Raw genomic sequence first — 18,245 nt, 5'->3', positions numbered from 1 at the left:
GTTCTAAGGAGAGCCGTGCCCTGAGCACTGGTGAGCTGTCCTCCTCTGCCACCTCCCTTTGCCAAGAGCCTACATTAAGGGAACTACCAGTGGGAAGGGGGCAAGGTGACAAGAACTTTTGCCTTCTCTATTCGGTCTCTGCCATATTTGCTGCCGATTGATGCCTGCTGATCAAGCTCCATCACTGCCTCAAAGACCCTGTGGGACTACAGCCAAAGCCACCCACTTTTCAGTTGCTGGGACATCAGCCCACAGGCTTTGGATAAATATTTACCTGCAAATCCCGAGCAGCCATAGCCTTCCTTCATATAGCCAGATAGTACCCGTGTAGAAGGCATGTGACTAGGGCTCCCTCTCTCAGAAAAGGCAGAAAAACCTGTGGCTGGAGGGCCGGGGTTCCCTCCTTAATCCCAATCTCTTTCCTCTTCCATAGGCCCTGATGTCAGAGTTATGTGAATCTGAGAGTGTATGTCAAGAAGAATGAAACTTTGGCTGAAAGTGCAGCAAAATATGAATTTTTAAGAACTGTCTTATTTATGTTTTTTAGACATTCTTTTCTTTTCTTTTTTTTTTTTTTTTTTTTTTTTAGAGACAGGATCTCACTCTGTCACCCAGGCTGGAGTACAGGAGCATGATCATAGCTCATGGTAGCCTCCAACTTCTGGGCTCAAGCCATCCTCCCACCTCAGCCTCCTCAGTAGCTGGGATTACAGGGGCAAGTCACTGTGTCTGGCTACCAGTTTTTGATAAAGCTAAACTTACCATACAACATAGCACTCTTACTTCTAGGTATTTACCTAAGTGAAATAGAAGTTTATATTCACACAAAAAGCTGTATGCGAATATTTATATTGCCTTTATTCATAATAATCAACAGCTGGGGCTATAGGCATGCACCGCCATGCCTGGCTCATTTTCTTTATTTTTTATTTTTACAGAGATGGAGTCTCACTATGTTGCTCAGGCTCGTCTTGAACTCCTGGGCTCAAGCAATCCCCTCATCCCAGCCTCCCAAAGAGCCTTAAAGTCCTTTTTTAAACAGCAAGTTTGTTTAAAGGAAAAGAATACTTACTCTGGTATCACTCTTAACTTTAGAAATTCAAGCAACTGTTAATATGAGATAGACATATCTTAACTTGTTATTGACGTGAGGCATACATACAGAAAAGTGCTCATAGATCCGTTTAAACTGTACCCAGATCAAGAAGCCAGACATTACCTGTAAGCCCTTCTTACTCTCCAGTGACTGCTATCCTAACTTCTAACAGCATAGGTTAGTTTTGCCTGTCTTATCCTTTACAGAAACAGAATCATATAGTGTCTGTGTTTTTGTGCCTGACTTCTTCACTCAACATTGTTTCAGAGGTTCATCTATATTAAGCATAGCAGTGGTTCATGCAGTCTCATTGCTGTCTGGGATTCCACTTTGTGACTATACCATCACAATGTCTGCGATCCATTCTGTTGGTGGGCATCTGGGTCATTTCCAATCTGGGCTATTGCAAATATACTGGTATGATATTCTAGTTCATATCCTTTGGTAAACATACACACTGATTGAGGTTGTGTGTACATCCAGAAGGGGAATTGCTGGTCAGAGGGTAGTTGTACTCTCAGCTTTAATAGATTCTGCCAAAGAGTTTTCCAAAATGCTTGTAGAAATTTACACTCCCACTAGCGGTGTATGAAAATTCTTTAGGTATGAGGTCTATGTAAAGCAAAAATAAAGAAGTTAATATGCAAAAATTATATGTAAGTTAAAAATACGTGTTAAGTTCATTCAAACGGGACCAATTTAACCCGTTGGAGTAATACTGGGTGTGTTTATTAAATACACCATTTTCCCCTTCATCAAAACTTTTAATTTATGTAACCTGGATGAGCTTCCTGACTCTACTCTCCCTTAATCCAACCAGTTAAAAGTCTCTCTGAAAACACTGTCCATTCATTTATTCAGTTAGAATGTTGTGTTAATAAACTGGTGTTTGCAAAACAAATTCAACCCCTCGAGAATATACATCTCGCCCATCATGTGTCTAAAATGGCAGAGTCAGCCAGGATGTGCCTTAAAGATCTGCACTTGATAACCATCGCTTCTCCAGGGCTATGAATGCAATTCAGAATCCAGAATTTTGTTCTAGTTGTAAAGAAAAAATGATATATTCTCCTGCAGGTTTACCGAAAGAGAACGATGCTTTTAAAACGATAAAGCATTTTGCAAACACAGGTGTTATTCGACTATAAAGGCGGCGGGGGAGGAGGGCAGTAAAATGAGCGGCAGAGGGAATTCAGAGCGCTTATTTTTTCCCTGGTCTCTGCAACTAATTCGTATTGTAGAACAGAGCCTCCATTTTCCCATCTATAAAATAGGGTACTTTGACAAATTGCTTAGGGGATCTGTACGTCCTATCCAGATCTAGCTTTTATTCTATGACCATGCAGGAGAGATGCTAAGACAGAAAGGTAGAGGGGACCAGGGACAACTCACTGTATATACCCCCTCCACCTCGACCCCCAGCAGGCAGAGCGCCCGAGATCCCGGTTTCTGGGAACCCGGTGTATTTCCAGTCCTTCACCAGGAAACCATCGAGCTGAATCCTTTACTGGGACATTTCTCATTTACTGCTCTCTCCAAATCCCCCTCTCAAGTGGTCTGACATCTGATCTCCGGATTCAGGAATATCTTGGCAGAAGTGCGCCCTCGGGGCTCCCACCCATCACAGCGTGCGACACTGAAACGGGCATATGGGTACCGGGGCGAGCCCTAAAGGTGAGCCGCTGAGTCTGGAGGTTGGGGTCCGTTGGGGTCCCCAAGGAGGAGCGCGCTGGGCTGGACGCCGAGCATCCGAGGGTCCCGCAGTGCCTGGAGCCCAGAGGCGCCACGGGGCCCCCGGCTGCGGTGGGGTGGGCGGCCGGGCTCACCGCCCCCGCTTCTCCCCGGCCCCGGCCCTGAGCTCTCAGCCGGGCTTCGGCCGGCCGCGCTGCCCGCTCCCCCTCCTCCCTCCGCGCCCCGCCCGCTCCCCACCTCCGCGCCCAGCCTCGCCGCCGCCGAGCGCCGGACGCGCCACGCCGCGCTGGGCAGCTGGAGAGCTGGCGGCTGAGCGGGCCGGGAGCGGCGGGGGCGGCGCCCAGGCCACGGGCGGGGGGAGGAGGGCCGCAGCCCCGGAGAGGGGAAAAGGCGGGCCGGACGGCGCCAGCAGCCAGCCCCGAGGACGCGAGCGGCAGGTAAGCGCTCGGCGCCGGGACGGGTCTGGCCCCTTGGGGTCCTGAGACCCAGACTCGCACAGCCGGCCACGGGCGCTGGAGGCTCGGGCGCAGCGTCTAGCCCCGGAGGGCGGCGGGCCAGCGGGCCGGCGGGACGAACACGCCTTCCGCCCGGCTGCGGTTCCTAGCCGGGGCCCGGGACCGTCCTGAAAGGCGGAGGCGTAGCTCCCAGCCCCGGGGCTGGTTCCCCGACGGGGGGAGCCCGCGCGCCGTGGGAAAGGGGGCTCCAAGGGGAGACGCGCGTCTCCAAAACCTTCGGACGGAGCCCGACTTTCCCCAACCCGCGGGAAACTGAGCCACGAGCCTGACTCGCGCGGGTGGTGTGCTAGACGCCAACTCCGGGGAGCCCGGCTCCGCGCGCCTGGCCGGGCTGCGGCGGTGCTGGGGGAGCGCGAACGCGCCCGGGCCCCGGACGGCTTGGGGCTGCACCACTCGGCGCGGCCCCGAACAGGTGGCCCCGGGCGCCGAGGGACGGAGCGGCGGCCCGGAGCCAGGGGGTGAGCACGCCGGGGAAGGAGGGGGCTCGTGGTCTCGGAGTGAGCGCATTTCGGCAGGGACTCGAGTTTCGAGGCTCCGGAACCCGATAAAAAGTGAGGAGGAAGAAGAGCTGACCTCCAGAGAGCCAGACGAAGCAGGGGACAGGTTTTCCGTGGCTGCTTCGACAGTGACAGTCTGTACTGTGCACGATAATCCCCCAGGGATTACGTTAAAATGAGGTTCTGATCCCGCAGGTCTGGGGTGGGGGCCGAGCGTCTGCATTTCTAAGAAGCTCCCAGAGGCTGCTGATGCTGTTCCATGGACCACGCTTTATCCGGCAGGCCCTACGGAAGTACTTTTTGTCCAACAGGCTGAAAACCTTAGGAAAAGTGGGAGATCGGGAGACGAGGTCCTAAGACTTTACAATATATATAGCTTTAATACCTCTTTGCCACCTCTACCCCCAAACGCACACAAAAACACTTGCTACTATAAAGGCCAAGGGAAACTTTCCCTTCGCCCCCTGAAGGTTCGCTTGAAAAATTAACTGAAAGGCAGATTGATTGGAGAAAAGGCATACAAATGTATTAATGTGTCCACGGGGAGAGAACAATAGAGTGATTACCCCCAGCCCCCCAATGGGGTACAGAAGCTTGTAGATTATCTTGAGGTTACAGAAAGAAAGGGGGCTCAACGCATGGCCCCAAACAGGTTATGGTGGTAAAAGGTTGTGAGAAGGGGAGAGGAGGAGGCCTGGCCAGCAAAAATGGTCTGGAGATGTCAATGAAACCTCACAGGTGGCAGCCCTCAGAGAGAATAGACAGTAAATGTTTCTTTCAGAGCTTTAAAGGGGTCAGATCCTCAGTTAATTTCTCTTAGATCTGGACGAGGGAGGACCTCGATAAAGCCTGGCTACATCCGTGCAGATTCTCTACAAATGCAGATCTCCCGCACCAAGGACAGCTTTGCATTAGCTCTACTGGCTGGCTTTCTAAACAACCATTTCAAAATATGTCAAAGAAATATATTTTGGGGTAAGATGTTTTGATTTCCTTCACTACTCATTTAATAGCGAAATGTTTTACTTTTCTTACCAACTTTCTAGCCAAATACACGATCTGGTAGCAGGGCTGGCTTCATGGACATGCATCCTGCACTTGGTTTAGTGCCGAAATTCTTAATTTTTGAACAAGGGCCCTCTCCTTTTCATTTTGCACTGGGTCCCACAAATTATGTAGCTGATCCTAATAGTCACCATACGTGGAAAGAGAACCCATTTTTTGATCAGGGTTCGAGATGTTGGGTGATGGAGAGTAGAGGTTTATTAAGGGAAGACTAGCTAGATGTTGCAGTTATCTCCAGTCTTTCTCAACTCCTCTTTGGCTATCTGAAGAGATAAGTCTAAGAGCATACCCAGGCATGCATGGTGTGACAAAATTTATTGCTTTATTAATATCAATAGTTAACAATTTATTAGGAGCTTAATTATTGATAGACAATACAATTAAGTTTGATATTGAAATAATTTTGTAAGTTTATTGACAAGTTGTGTGTTATTTCCAAAGGATTGGGGAGTCTCTAGCATCTCATAAAATTTTGCTTAGTTAAGATCTAAGATGAGCTGGACATTGCTTGGTTTGGCAGCTTTCACAGCTCAAATGCAAAGCTGGAAAACAAAAAGTGGCCAAATTTTGTAGCTGTTCGGGAGTATTGTTTTACAGGGCCTCAGCATGATGCCAGCCCGGATCGGATTCCCTTCTGCTTTTATCACTCCCACATCCCTGCAAGGTGACTTTCATTAAAAGGGGGATAGAGCATATTTAGCTACTGAAAAACACTGAAGAAAGGCAGGGCCAGCATCAGTATTTTGTCTGTGAAGAAATCTTGGCAAAAAAAAAAAACACAGATTCCAGGTGTGTGTATTTTTCTAGAAAAAAGAAATGTTGGAAATACAGAAAAGAAAAAGATTGTACTCTAACTATGGATATGATTTTGTTCAGCAGAGGGAGAAAAAGTCAGAGAAGTGGCATTTCATTGGCGGGTTTGGCAGGGAAAGGAAAGCTGCTGTGTTTTTGGTACCGTGAACAGCCTTCCAGAAATGGCAAAGTGAGTTTGCTCAGGTGCAAGGAAGAGCCAGCAAAGAAGCTGATTTTCCATGGCTGATGTGATCATTGTGGGGACTCAGAGGAGGACATCACGACATATGTTCTTGGTGCTTTGACGGCTCAGATGAAACTGAAAAACACATTTTTCCACTTTTCTGCCTGAGCGTGCCAAGTCGCTTTCAAATACATGATCCAAACTGGGAAGAGTGCTATTAAATTAACAAAAGGAGGGAGAGGGTGGTGTTTCTGTAATGTCCGTGGTTCAAAAGGTAGAAAGGAGGGATTCTGACTTTAGTCAAAACCTGGGAGCTAGTTTTTATGCTTCACTGAGAAAGGTTTTCCTGGGCACAAGATAGGAAGAAAAAAGTTCTTTTAAAATGTTTATGGTTTCAAAAATGTGTAGGTATTTAATCCGCATGGAACTTATTTTGGGATCATGGTGTGTGGTGGTGGGTGATGGAACTTAAGAAACGGGCTAACGTTTGGGGAAAGCTATCATAAAATAAATTCCCACAATCAAATAAATTGTGGTAAACACTGTCCCATTTTACAAATCAATTTAATGAATTCTTCAGTCTACTCCATGTTTTTCAAATTGAAGTGTAACTTATTACAGTAAAATTCACTCTTTTCAGTATACAGTTCTAGAAGTTTTGACAAATGTATATAGTCATGTAACCACCACCCTATCAGGATGTAGAAGAATTCTGCCACTCCAAGGAATTCCCTGTTGACTCTTTGTAGTCAGCCTCCCCCAGCTCTCAGCCCCTGGCAACCACTGATTTGTTTGCTGTCCCTATAATTTTGTTCTTTTCAGAATGTCCTGTAAAAGAACTTATGTATTCTGTAGGCTTCTGAGCCTGGCTTCTTTCACCTAGCATAATGCATTTGAGGTTTATCCGTGTTGCACGGATCGATACTTCATTCCTTACTGTTGCTGAGCAGTATCCCAAAGTTTGTTTATCCACTCACCAACTATTGATGATTATGAATAAAGCCAATATCAATATTCACATATGGCTTTTTGGATGAATGTAAACTTTTATTTCACTCAGGTAAACACGTAGAAGATGGCTATGTTGTATGTGAGCTTTATCAAAAACTGATAACCGGGCACAATGGCTCGTGCCTGGATTCCCAGCTACTCAGGAGGCTAAGGTGGGAGGATCGCTTGAGGCCAGGAGTTCAAGAACAGCCTGGGCAACATAGCAACATTCGCGTCCCTACAAAAAACATTAAAAAGTTATCTGGGCATGGTAGCATGCACCTGTAGTCCTAGCTACTCAGGAGGCTGAGGCAGACGGATCTCTTGAGCCGGGGAGTTTGAGGCTGCAGTGAGCTATGATTGGGCCACTGCACTCCAGCCTGGGCAATAAGAGCGAAACCCTGTCTCCAAAAAGAAAAAGAAAAACAAAAAGAAATTGTATCCTTTTTTCCCACTTCATTTTCTATGGTAGTAAGTAGGAAGGCTATTTAATTGTTTTTTGTACATTTATCTTACATTCAAGCCATTTTACTGAACTTTTCTTAGTTCTAATAGTTTTTCAGTTGATTTTCTTGGATTTTCAAAGTAGACAGTCAAATTGTCTGCAAATGGCAATACTATAGGGAATTTTCTCTCCAATATTTTTACCTCATTTTATTTTCTTGCTTTAGTGGCTAGGCTTCCCTGTAGGATAATGTTGAGTAGTAGTTGCTACTATTTTACCATTAACTATTGTGCTTGCCATAGGATTCTGGTAGCTACCTTAATTATCCTCAGGAGGTTTCTTTTCCATTGTTAGCTTGCTAAAAGTCTAAAAGTTTAATTTTAAAATTTCTTGTTCTGCTTGGAATTCTTTTTTTTTTTTTTTTTTTCCATTGAAAGCCTAAGAGGTTTAGGATCAGTTAGTTCGCTTCTTGACTTTGGAAGTTCACATTTTGATCTCACTGGAGGAGAAGTTAGTGTAGCATTAAGTCAACTCATTTTATTTTATTTTATTTAGATAGAGTCCCACTCTGTCACCTAGGCTGGAGAGCAGTGGTAGTAATCTTGGCTCACTGCAACCTCCACCTCCTGGGTTCAGGTGATTCTCCTGCCTCAGCCTCCTGAGTAGCTGGGACTATGGCTGCGCACCACCACACCTGGCTAATTTTTGTATTTTTAGTAGAGACGGGGTTTTGCCATATTGGCCAGGCTGGTCTCGAACTCCTGACCTCAAGTGATCTACCCGGCTCGGCCTCCCAAAGTGCTTGAGATTACAGGCATGAGCCACTGCGCCTGGTAATTCATTTTATTTAGATGATGAAGAACCTACCTTTGGAGGTTTTTTAAATAATGTTCTTATTTGGGGGAATGCTGGGTGTACTGAGGAAGAAAGAGAATCAAGAGACAGTTTATAACCTACTCATGTATAAACAAGGTAGCTTTTTCTAGTGTTCAAACTTTTTTTGCCCACCATTCACAATAAGTACATTTTATATTTCTTTTTTTCTTTCTTTTTTTTTTTATTTTTTTATTTTTTTTGAGACAGAGTCTTACTCTGTTGCCCAGGCTGGAGTGCAGTGGCGCAATCTCGGCTCACTGCAGCTTCTGCCTCCCAGGTTCAAGCAGTTCTCTGCCTCAGCCTCCCGAGTAGCTGAGATTGCAGGTGCCCACCACCACACCCGACTAATTTTTTTTTTTTTTTTGTATTTTTAGTAGAGACGAGGTTTCACCATCTTGGCCAGGTTGGTCTTGAACTCCTGACCTCATGATCCACCCGCCTCGGCCTCCCAAAGTTCTGGGATTACAGGCGTGAGCCATCACGCCTGGCCACATTTTATATTTCAACTCAGTCCAAACGTACTTGTATATAATGGAAACAAACTCTCACAAAGTCTTTGTCTTTCTCCTGTGTGCAATGTATTGATATTTTCAGTTATCTTTCATCTGTTCTATTTCATTTTAAACTGATGATCATGATTTTCCAAATTGATTTGACTACCCTTTCATTTGATTTTTTGACCCACAGTTTGAAAAACATTGTTTTGTAAAACTGCTCATTTAGTTTCTAAGCCCCCAAACTGCTGGATTATGTCCAGAACAGATTCATTTTATATCAGATCCTGCTATGATGCAAAGTAAGTTCATTTATTATGCTCTGAGATCAGTGTAACTACCCATTTCTCTCTTGAATTACTGTGTAGCCTCTAAACCAGTCTTTCAATGTCTACTTTTGACCCCACAGAATAGCCAATACATGCAGTCTTATAAGTCCATGACTCAAACTCCTCTAATGACCTCTTCCCACACTTTTTTTTTTTTTTTTTTTTTTTTTTTTGAGATGGAATCTCGCTCTGTTGCTGAGGCTGGAGTGCAGTGGCACGATCTTGGCTCACTGTAACCTGTCTCACGGGTTCAAGAAATTCTCCTGCCTCAGCCTCCCTAACAGCTGGGACTACAGTTTCACACCTCCATGCCTGGCTAATTTTTATATTTTTAGTAGAGTCGGGGTTTCACCATATTGATCAGGCTAGTCTACGAACTCTTGACCTCAGTTGATCCACCCACCTCGGCCTCCTAAAGTGCTGGGATTACAGGCATGAGCCACCGTGCCCGGACTTTTTTTTTCTCTTGAGACAGGATCTCGTTCTTTTGCCCAGACTGGAGTGCAGTGTCATGATCATGGCTCACTGCAGCCTCAACCTTCCGGGCTTAAGCGATCCTCCCACGTCAACCTCCTGAGCAGCTGGAGGCACTACAGGCTTGCGCCACCTGGCTAATTTTAAAAAAATTTTTGTAGTGACGGGGTCTCCCTGTGTTGCCCAGGCTGGTCTCGAACTCCTGGATTCAAGCAGGCTTCCTGCCTCAGTCTCCCAAAGTGCTGAGACTACAAGCATGAGCCACTGCACCCGGCCTGCACTTTTTTTTTTCTTAGACGAGATGGGGTCTCAGTCTGTAGCCCAGGCTGGAGTGCAGTGGTGTGATCATAGCTCACTGCAGCCGCAAACTCCTGGGCTCGTGCAACCACACCTGGCTAATTTTTGTATTTTTAGTAGGGATAGGGTTTCACCATGTTGGCTAGTCTATTGAACTCCTAGCCTCAAGTGATCCTCCTGCCTCGGCCTCCCAAAGTGCTGGGATTATAGGCGGGAGCCACCGCGCCGCCTCCTACCACACTTACAATCAATCCCTAGGGCCTCACTGGTACCTCCTTTACTCCCTATTCTCAACTTCTCCAAACACAGCCTCCTCCGTGCTTGTGTTCCTCACCCAAGCCAAGCGTTTGCTGTGCTACCTGCCCAGAACACCATTTCACCAGATAGTTTCTTTGTTTCGTTTGAGTCTTCTCTAACCCTCATTCTAAAACCGTACTCCCCACTTACCACAGGAAGGGTCCATTCCCTTATCCCACTTTTGTTTTATTTATATCACTGTTACCTGCAATTATGTTATTTAGTTATTTGTTTACTGATGCTGCGTCTTCTTTTCCTTGCTGGAATATAAGTTCCAGGAAGGCAGGGACTTTGTGTAGTTTGCTCATCATTGTGTTGTCAGGACTTACAACAGTGGGACATAGTAGGTGCTTTATCCACGTGTCAAATGACCAAATGAATGAGCCTAGAATGTAGATAAAATCTGACACTTGTCCTAAGAGAAGTATAATGTGCCCTGCCTTTCTGTTCCAGTGTTAGTGTGGAAATTTCTTTAGGTTAAGCGTGGAGTATTTTAATGTAAGCAGTTCATTAACCAATACACACTCACCTGGTATCCACTGTATTTCTGACACTCTCGTAATAATAATGATAGCTAATATTTACTGAGCAGTTGCTACTCTTATTGCTTTACATCTATTAACTCATTTAATCCTCCCAACCTCTTGAAGCAGGTTCAATTCTCATCATTTTACAGACGAGGAAACTGAGGTACAGAGAAGTTAAGTTACTTGTCTAAGGTCATACAGAAGGTAAGCAGTGGGTCCAGGGTTTGAATACAGACCATCTGATTTCAGAGCCTGTGTTCTTCATCACAAGCTCCTAGCTAGAGCAAGGAGTGTGCACAATTCCTGACCTTTGTAAGCCTGTCTTGTTTATGGTGTAGCATAGTGGTTCTCAACTGGAGGTGATTTTGCCTCCCAGGGGACATTTGACAATGTCAGGAGACATTTTTAGTTGTCATGACTGGCAGGGTTTGGAGGTGCTACTGGCATCTAGTGGGGAGAGGTCAGGGATGCTGCTAAACATGCTGCAGTGCACAGCACAGCACCTCACCCCGACAAACAGTGATCCGGCCCAAGCATTAATAGTGCCAAGGTTGAGAAACCCTGCCGTGGCACAGTGGTTCTGAAAGCCCACTGCCCATTGGAATCACTGGGGGAGCTTGATAAATCAATACCGATGTCCAGGTCTTGTTCTTGACCTTAATAAACCTCAAATGGACCTTCATCATGGCCAGCAGTCCTACCATGCTTGCCTAGTGGGTTTGTTTTTCCATTCTCCAAAACAGCTGTTTGACACCTTTTATTTCCTCTGCCCCTCCTAGATCAGTTGCTGATTCTGGCTCATTCAACAGGAGCCTCCTCATATCCCGCTACCTGGACCCCCAACAGGCCCATATTTGTACAAATAAAGTGTTCCCCAGTGCTACTGTGAAACTGTGACTGAAATGTCCATAATGGATCAAAAACTGGCTTCTTTTCTGGGCTCTGGGTCCCTCATCCTCTTTGTCTTCTCAGGGACTTTTTTTTTTACTTTTGTATTTTTTGAGACAGATTCTTGCCCTGTCGCCCAGGCTGGAGTGCAGTGGTGCAATCTCGGCTCACTGCAACCTCTGCCTTCAGGGTTCAAGTGATTCTCCTGCCTCAGCCTCCTGAGTAGCTGGGACCACAGGTGCCCATCACCACGCCTGGCTATTTTTCTTTGTATTTTCAGTAGAGATGGGGTTTCGCCCTGCAGGCCAGGTTGGTCTTGAACTCCTGGCCTCCGGTGATCCGCCTGCCTCAGTCTCCCAAAGTGCTGGGATTACAGGCATGAGCCACCGCACCCGGCCTTAACTTTTTATTTAGAAATAATTTTAAACTTTACAAATAAGTTGAACATTTTTTTAAAAAAGTACAAAGAACACCCCTATGCCCTTAATCCAGATTCCTCTATTGTTAGCATTTTATCCTGTTTGCTTTATCATTTACACTCTTGCTCGTGTACCTAGGATTTTCCTGAACCATTTGAGGATAAATTTCATGCAGCAAGAACTTTAACTCCTAAATCCTTCAGTAGGGATTTCCTAAGTATAAGAATATTCTCTCAAATAATCACAGCACTGTTATCAATCTCAGTAAATGTTTTGATAAGATACTGTTATCTAATCTGCCATTTGTATTCCAATTTTGACAATAGACCTGATAACATCCTTTACAGCATTTTTTTCCTTCTAGTACAGGATCCAGTTTAGGGTTCTTGCATTGATTGATTGATTGATCGAGATAGGCTGGAGTGCAATGGCACAATCTCGGCTCACTGCAACCTCTGCCTCCCAGGTTCAAGTGATTCTCCTGCCTCAGCTTCCTGAGTAGCTGGGACTACATGCACGTACCACCACTCCCAGCTAATTTTTGTATTTTTAGTAGACATGGGGTTTTGCCACGTTGGCCAGGCTGGTCTCAAACTCCTGACCTCAGATGATCTGCCCGCCTCAGCCTCTCAAAGTGCTGAGATTACAGGCGTGAGCCACCGCACCAGCAGGTTTAGGGTTGTTGCATCTAGTTGTCATGTCTCTTAGTCTTTTTTAGTCTGGAACACTTCTATTGCCTTTCTTTGTCCTTCGTAACATTGATATTTGGGTTGAATATAGATTACGCTCTCTCCTTTTTTTTTTTTTGAGACAGAGTCTCGCTCTGTCACCAGGCTGGAGTGCAGTGGCGTGATCTCGGCTCACTGCAACCTCCACCTCCCGGGTTCAAGCGATTCTTCTGCCTCAGTCTCCCAAGTAGCTGGGATTACAGGCACAAGCCACCACGCCCAGCTAATTTTTGTATTTTTAGTAGAGACAGGGTTTTACCATGTTGGCCAGGATGGTCTTGATCTCTTGACCTCGTGATCCACCTGCCTTGGCCTCCCAAAGTGCTGAGTGCTGGGATTACAGGCGTGAGCCACCGTACCTGGCCTTTTTTTTTTTTTTTTTTTTTTTTTTTAATAGAACATTAATCATGTCTGGTTTGTCTGATGTCTCTTGTGATTGGACTCAGGTTATGCATTTTTAGCCTGAACACTGCATGGATGACATTATGTCCTTCTCAGGGTATCTTATTTTGGAGGCTCATAATGTCCATCTCTTCCTCATTGGTGATGTTAATTTTGATCACTTGGCCAAGGCATTGTCTAATTTCTCCACTGTGTAGTTATTGGTTTTTCTTTCCAAATCCACAGTCTGTGGGAAGACACAAATATCCTGCTCAAAATTTCCCTCTAGGGCCAGGTGTGGTGGCTCACGCTTGTAATCCCAGTACTTTGGGAGGCTTACACGGAGGATCAGTTGAGCACAGGAGTTCCAGACCAGCCTGGGCAACATAGTAAGACCCCGTCTCTACAAAGAAAATTAAAAAATTAGCCAGGCATGGTGGTATGTGCCAGTGGCCCCAGCTACTTGGGAGGCTGAGGTATTAGGATCACTTGAACCCAGGAGATCGAGGTTGCAATGAACCATTATCGGACCACTGCACTGCAGCCTGGGTGACAGAGCAAGACCCTGTCTGAAAATAATAATAATAATAATAATAATAATAATTCCCTTTAGATTTAGCATCCAGTGATGATTTTTGTATGATCTAGTCTTTAATATGGTTGAAAATAATAATTTTGACTCTAGTATTCCCTCCACATTTGGTCCAGAGCCCTTCCTTCTCCCCTATTTATTGATTGATTCATCTGTTTATTTTTGGTATGAAATAATGAATTCATATTTTCAAAATAGGTCTACAATTCATTACTATACTTAATTATTTTGGTGCACAAATTGTAAAGGACTTAATTATGTATTGTTTCCTTCTCTCTTTTCTGCCTAATGAACTCCTCTCTCCCTGTTCTAGATCATTCCCATCAGCTTACAATCCTGCTCTAATGTCTCATATGTTCATCAGCTCCATATTCCCCTCCACTCATTCCCCACCCCCATTTCTAGTCACCCCTTCTCAGAGGATCTTCTTAAAAGGATGCTCTGCACATTGCACACATGTACCATAAAACCTAAAGTATAATAATAATAATAATAATAATAATAAAAGAAAAAAAAAAAAAAGGATGCTCATATTTTATCACTCCACATTGTCAGTCCTCAGTGAATCCACGTTGGCAAATACAGCCATCACTTCTTTACTTAACATGTTTTACTTGGCGGCAGCATTTGACAGTCATTCCCTCCTTCTTTGACCACTTTCTTCTTGTGGCCTCCAGTATCCTACGCTCTCTTGGTTTTCCTGTCTTGCTGGTAGCTCATTCTAAGTCTCTTCGTCCTCTGTTCTACCTATGAAGGTTGATGTCCCTCCAAGGCACTGGGAACTGTTCTCTTTCTACCTGCTCTCCTGGGATGAGCCCATTCATTCCTATGGCTTTCCATTCCATCTAGATGCCAGTATCTCCAGTTGTGACCTTTCCTACACTTAAGACTTAATAATTTGCATGAATCTCTAAGAGGCATCTCAAACTCAATATTTTCCAAAGCAAAATCCTGATTCCCTGTCACCCTCATGCAAAACCTGATTCTCTCCCTGTGAAATCCATCTCAGTCCATGACATCACCATTCACTCCATCGTTCAAGCTCCACACCTACTAGTTTCATGCCCCACATCCAACCCATCAACAAATCTTGTCAATTTGGCTTCTAAACCGTATCCCAACTCTTCCCACTTCTCTCTACTCCTACTATTCCACTATACTTCAGTCCTTCTCCATCTCTTTCTTGGATGATTGTAGTGGCCTCCTAGAATCCGATATCCACATGGCAGCTAGAGTATCTTCTTAGAAGCATTAGGTGGATTGTGTCATTCCCTGCTGGACTATGGAAGTCTGCCATGTTCTGGTCCCTGCCCCTGTTCTGTCTCTCTTGCTAACTGTGCTTCTTTATTGATTCTTCCAGCACATTAACCTCATCATTTTAGTCTTTTATACTAACTGTTCTGCCTGGAATGTTCTTTCTGTCCTCTCCTTCATCTTCTGTTTTTTTTTTTTTTTTTTTTTTTTTGGAGATAGAGTCTCGCCCTGTCACCCAGGTTGGAGTGCAGTGGCACAATCGTGGCTCACTGCAACCCCTGCCTCCCGGGTTCAAGTGATTCTTGTGCCTCAGCCTCCTGAGTAGCTGGGATTATAGGTGCATGCAACCACACCCGGCTAATTTTTGTATTTTTAGTAGAGAAGACGGGGTTTTGCCATGTTGGCCAGGCTGGTCTGAAACTCTTGGCCTCAAGTGATCCACCCGCCTCAGCCTCCCAAAGTGCTGGGATTACAGGCGTGAGCCACCATGCCTGGTCCCTCCTTCATCTTCTTGTTGCTGGTTCCTCTTTCAGATCTCAGTTTAAATATCTCCTCTTTGATGACCTGATCCAAAATAGCCACCAGGTTACCTTCTATATCATCTCACCTTACTCTAATTCTCAACACTGTATTTATTATCTGTTAATTTCCTTGTTGATTTGTACATTTATTGTTCTCTTCTCCCCCTTCCACCCTCCTCACACTAGAATGTGAGCAGGGTCCACATCTTTACCCCCGGTGCCTAGAATAGTATTTGGCATGTAGTATTCAATTTTGGTGTTTAATAAATATTTGATGAATAAATGATACATTTAATCCTTCATGCATGATTCTCAGCACATGGAAGACACTCACTAAATGTCCTCTTGTTGTCTTTCCCCAAGAGTACATTCTTGTGTCTGGGGCTACTCTAGAAGTTTCCAGTGAAGACAATCATCTGATAAAGAGATTCATATTTCTGTGTTAGGATCCTGATTATTAGGGTTTCTAGACAAAGGGGAATTACATTTTACCAAGAAAAAAATAGTGATAGAATTCCAGGGATCATTAGTGTCACATTTTTCAGTGTGGGACTTTCCTGGCCCTCCTAACTACAAGACTGGTTCTCAGATTCCACAAAATTGACATGTTTTATCTTGGGATTCTGACGAGTAAATTTTTGAAACACTTCATTGGGGAGGATCACGTGGATTTTTAGGTGGGAGGAAGGGGATAGCAAAGGAAGTGGCATTCTTCTCTGCCTTTGTTAATAGTATCATTTCCTGTGCCCATTTCAACGTTAGCTCTGGTATAACACAAGTGATAAGCTGTGTGTGTTATTGAAATCTGAGAAAAGGGCACCAAAAAATGTTTAGTACTTTGTACTGGTCTAAAATTCGTGACTTGAATATATGGGGAGAGAGTGAGGAAGATTGGGAAGATGTATACTGAAGTGGTTTCCCTTTGAGGTATTATTTGAAGATTGGTTGTGATTTTTGGGAAAGCTCTTGTAGTGGATTTTAAAGCTTCCAGGAAAAAATCTGTACAAATGAACACGACTAATGATTTTGTCAGCAGATGATTCGGTTTTTGACAGAAATATACCACGTTTTTGGGGTATTTGGAGAAACCATCACCCTTGACCCAGTAGGATTTTTTTTTTAAACTGGGCCAAATGCTTATTGTATTCACAGTTCATACATGAGTCAAGAGCTGGGCGCCATTACTCATGCTTGTGATATTGATCACCTGTTCATCACCATTCATCATTTCTAGCAGCCATCCTTATGAAAGCAGGCAAGTGTGTCAAGTAGTATTTCATGGACATATTTAGAGGGTTCTTCTTCTTCTTCCTTCTTCTTTCTTCTTCTTCTTTTTTGAGATGGGGTCCCCTATATTGCCCAGGCTGGTCTTGAACTCCTGGGCTTAAGCGATCCTTCTGCCTCAGCCTGAGTGTTATTCTCTTTGACTTATCCATAAAAGTAGATCCAATGTGTCTACATATATTTTTTAAATTAAACTTTTATTGAAGTACAAATTATACACATTACAAATGTACAGCTCAATTAATTTTCACAAACTGTGCATTTTCCTGTCACCAGCCCCCAGATCAAGAATCCAACACAAGCAGCCTTTAGAAGCCCTCCTCTTGCCTCCTTTCACTCACTGCCCCCCAAGGGTGACTACTGTTCTCCCTCAAATGCCACATATTGTGCCTGTTCTTAAATTTCCTATATATGGTACCAGACAGGCTTCCTGACTTCTGCTCAGTATTGTTTTTGAATTTCCTCCATATCGTTGCATGTGGTTATAGTTGGATGATTGTCACTGCCGAATAATATTCCATTGCATGATTACCATGGTTTATCCTTTCTACTGCTGATGGCCTTTGTTTGGTTTCCAGCAGTTTTTGGCTTTTATGAGTGGTGCTGTGGGTAACTCTCTTGCCTATCTTGTAGTGAACATATATGTGCATTACTACCAGGTAAATACCTAAAAGAATGCTTTAAATAGATTATTAATAGTTTTTATGGTTACTGTCAATTATTTTCTCCTCTGAATGCAAGTAGGATTAGTAGCCACCTTTGGACATAACTCACACATCTGTATCCATAGACAATGATGAGATTTTCTTTCTGTAACTTTTTTTTTTTTCTTGAACTCCTCAAGCAACCTGCCCGCCTTGGCTGCCCAAACTGCTGGGATTACAGGCATGAGCCACCGCGCCTGGCTTTCTGTAACTTTTTTATTAAGTTCTAGCATTAGTTGTTTTTACACTTTAATTTTCTTTTTTTTTTTTTTGAGACGGAGTCTCACTGTCGCCCAGGCTGGAGTGCTGGAGTGCAGTGGCGCGATCTTGGCTCACTGGAACCTTGTGTCACCTCCCGGAGCGATTCTCCTGCCTCAGCCTCCTGAGTAGCTGGGACTACAGGTGCATGCCACCACACCTGGCTAATTTTTTGTATTTTTAGTAGAGACTGGGTTTCACCGTGTTAGCCAGGATGGTCTTGATCTCCTGACTTTGTGATCCGCCCGCCTCGGCCTCCCGAAGTGCTGGGATTACAGGCGTGAGCCACCGCGCCCAGCCTTTACTTTAATTTTTTTCTAATAATTGGTTTCTATGCTGATTTTTTCCTTTACCAACTACCTATATCATATCATCATTTCAAAATATCTTAAGAATTTTAGCTTGCTTTTTCTTTTCCTGCCTGCCCCCACCATCCCCACCCCCAGCTGTATTTCTTTTGAAATGAAAAAAAAAAAAAAAAAACTCCTGGAACTGCTGAATGTGTTTTGCAGATGCAGAGGTAAAGGTTTACCACCCGAATAGCTTTAGAATGGTACAGGCTTATTCAGCACTGATTCCTAGTCTTGCCAAGGAAAAGTAAAAAGGACAAAGAAAGGAAGAAAGAAGGAGGTTTAAAAAACTAAAT

At 44.4% G+C, this 18,245-nt stretch overlaps 1 protein-coding gene across 3 annotated transcripts in view; it reads left to right on the top strand.

Annotated features, from left to right (window-relative positions):
• The first annotated feature begins 3,147 nt into the window (after positions 1-3,147).
• Positions 3,148-18,245, top strand: part of ADGRG2 (adhesion G protein-coupled receptor G2) — a 134,538-nt gene continuing 119,440 nt past the window's right edge. For all 3 annotated transcript variants that reach the window (XM_063721423.1, XM_063721422.1, XM_009234638.4), the window contains exon 1: positions 3,148-3,225. The gene's annotated coding sequence lies outside the window, so the exon portion shown is untranslated. The remainder of the gene's footprint in view (positions 3,226-18,245) is intronic.

The sequence above is a fragment of the Pongo abelii genome, chromosome X (genome assembly GCF_028885655.2).
Source record: "Pongo abelii isolate AG06213 chromosome X, NHGRI_mPonAbe1-v2.0_pri, whole genome shotgun sequence".
NCBI lineage: Eukaryota > Metazoa > Chordata > Mammalia > Primates > Hominidae > Pongo > Pongo abelii.
Note: the sequence above shows the minus strand (reverse complement) of the source record. Positions and strands in the feature narration are given on the sequence as shown.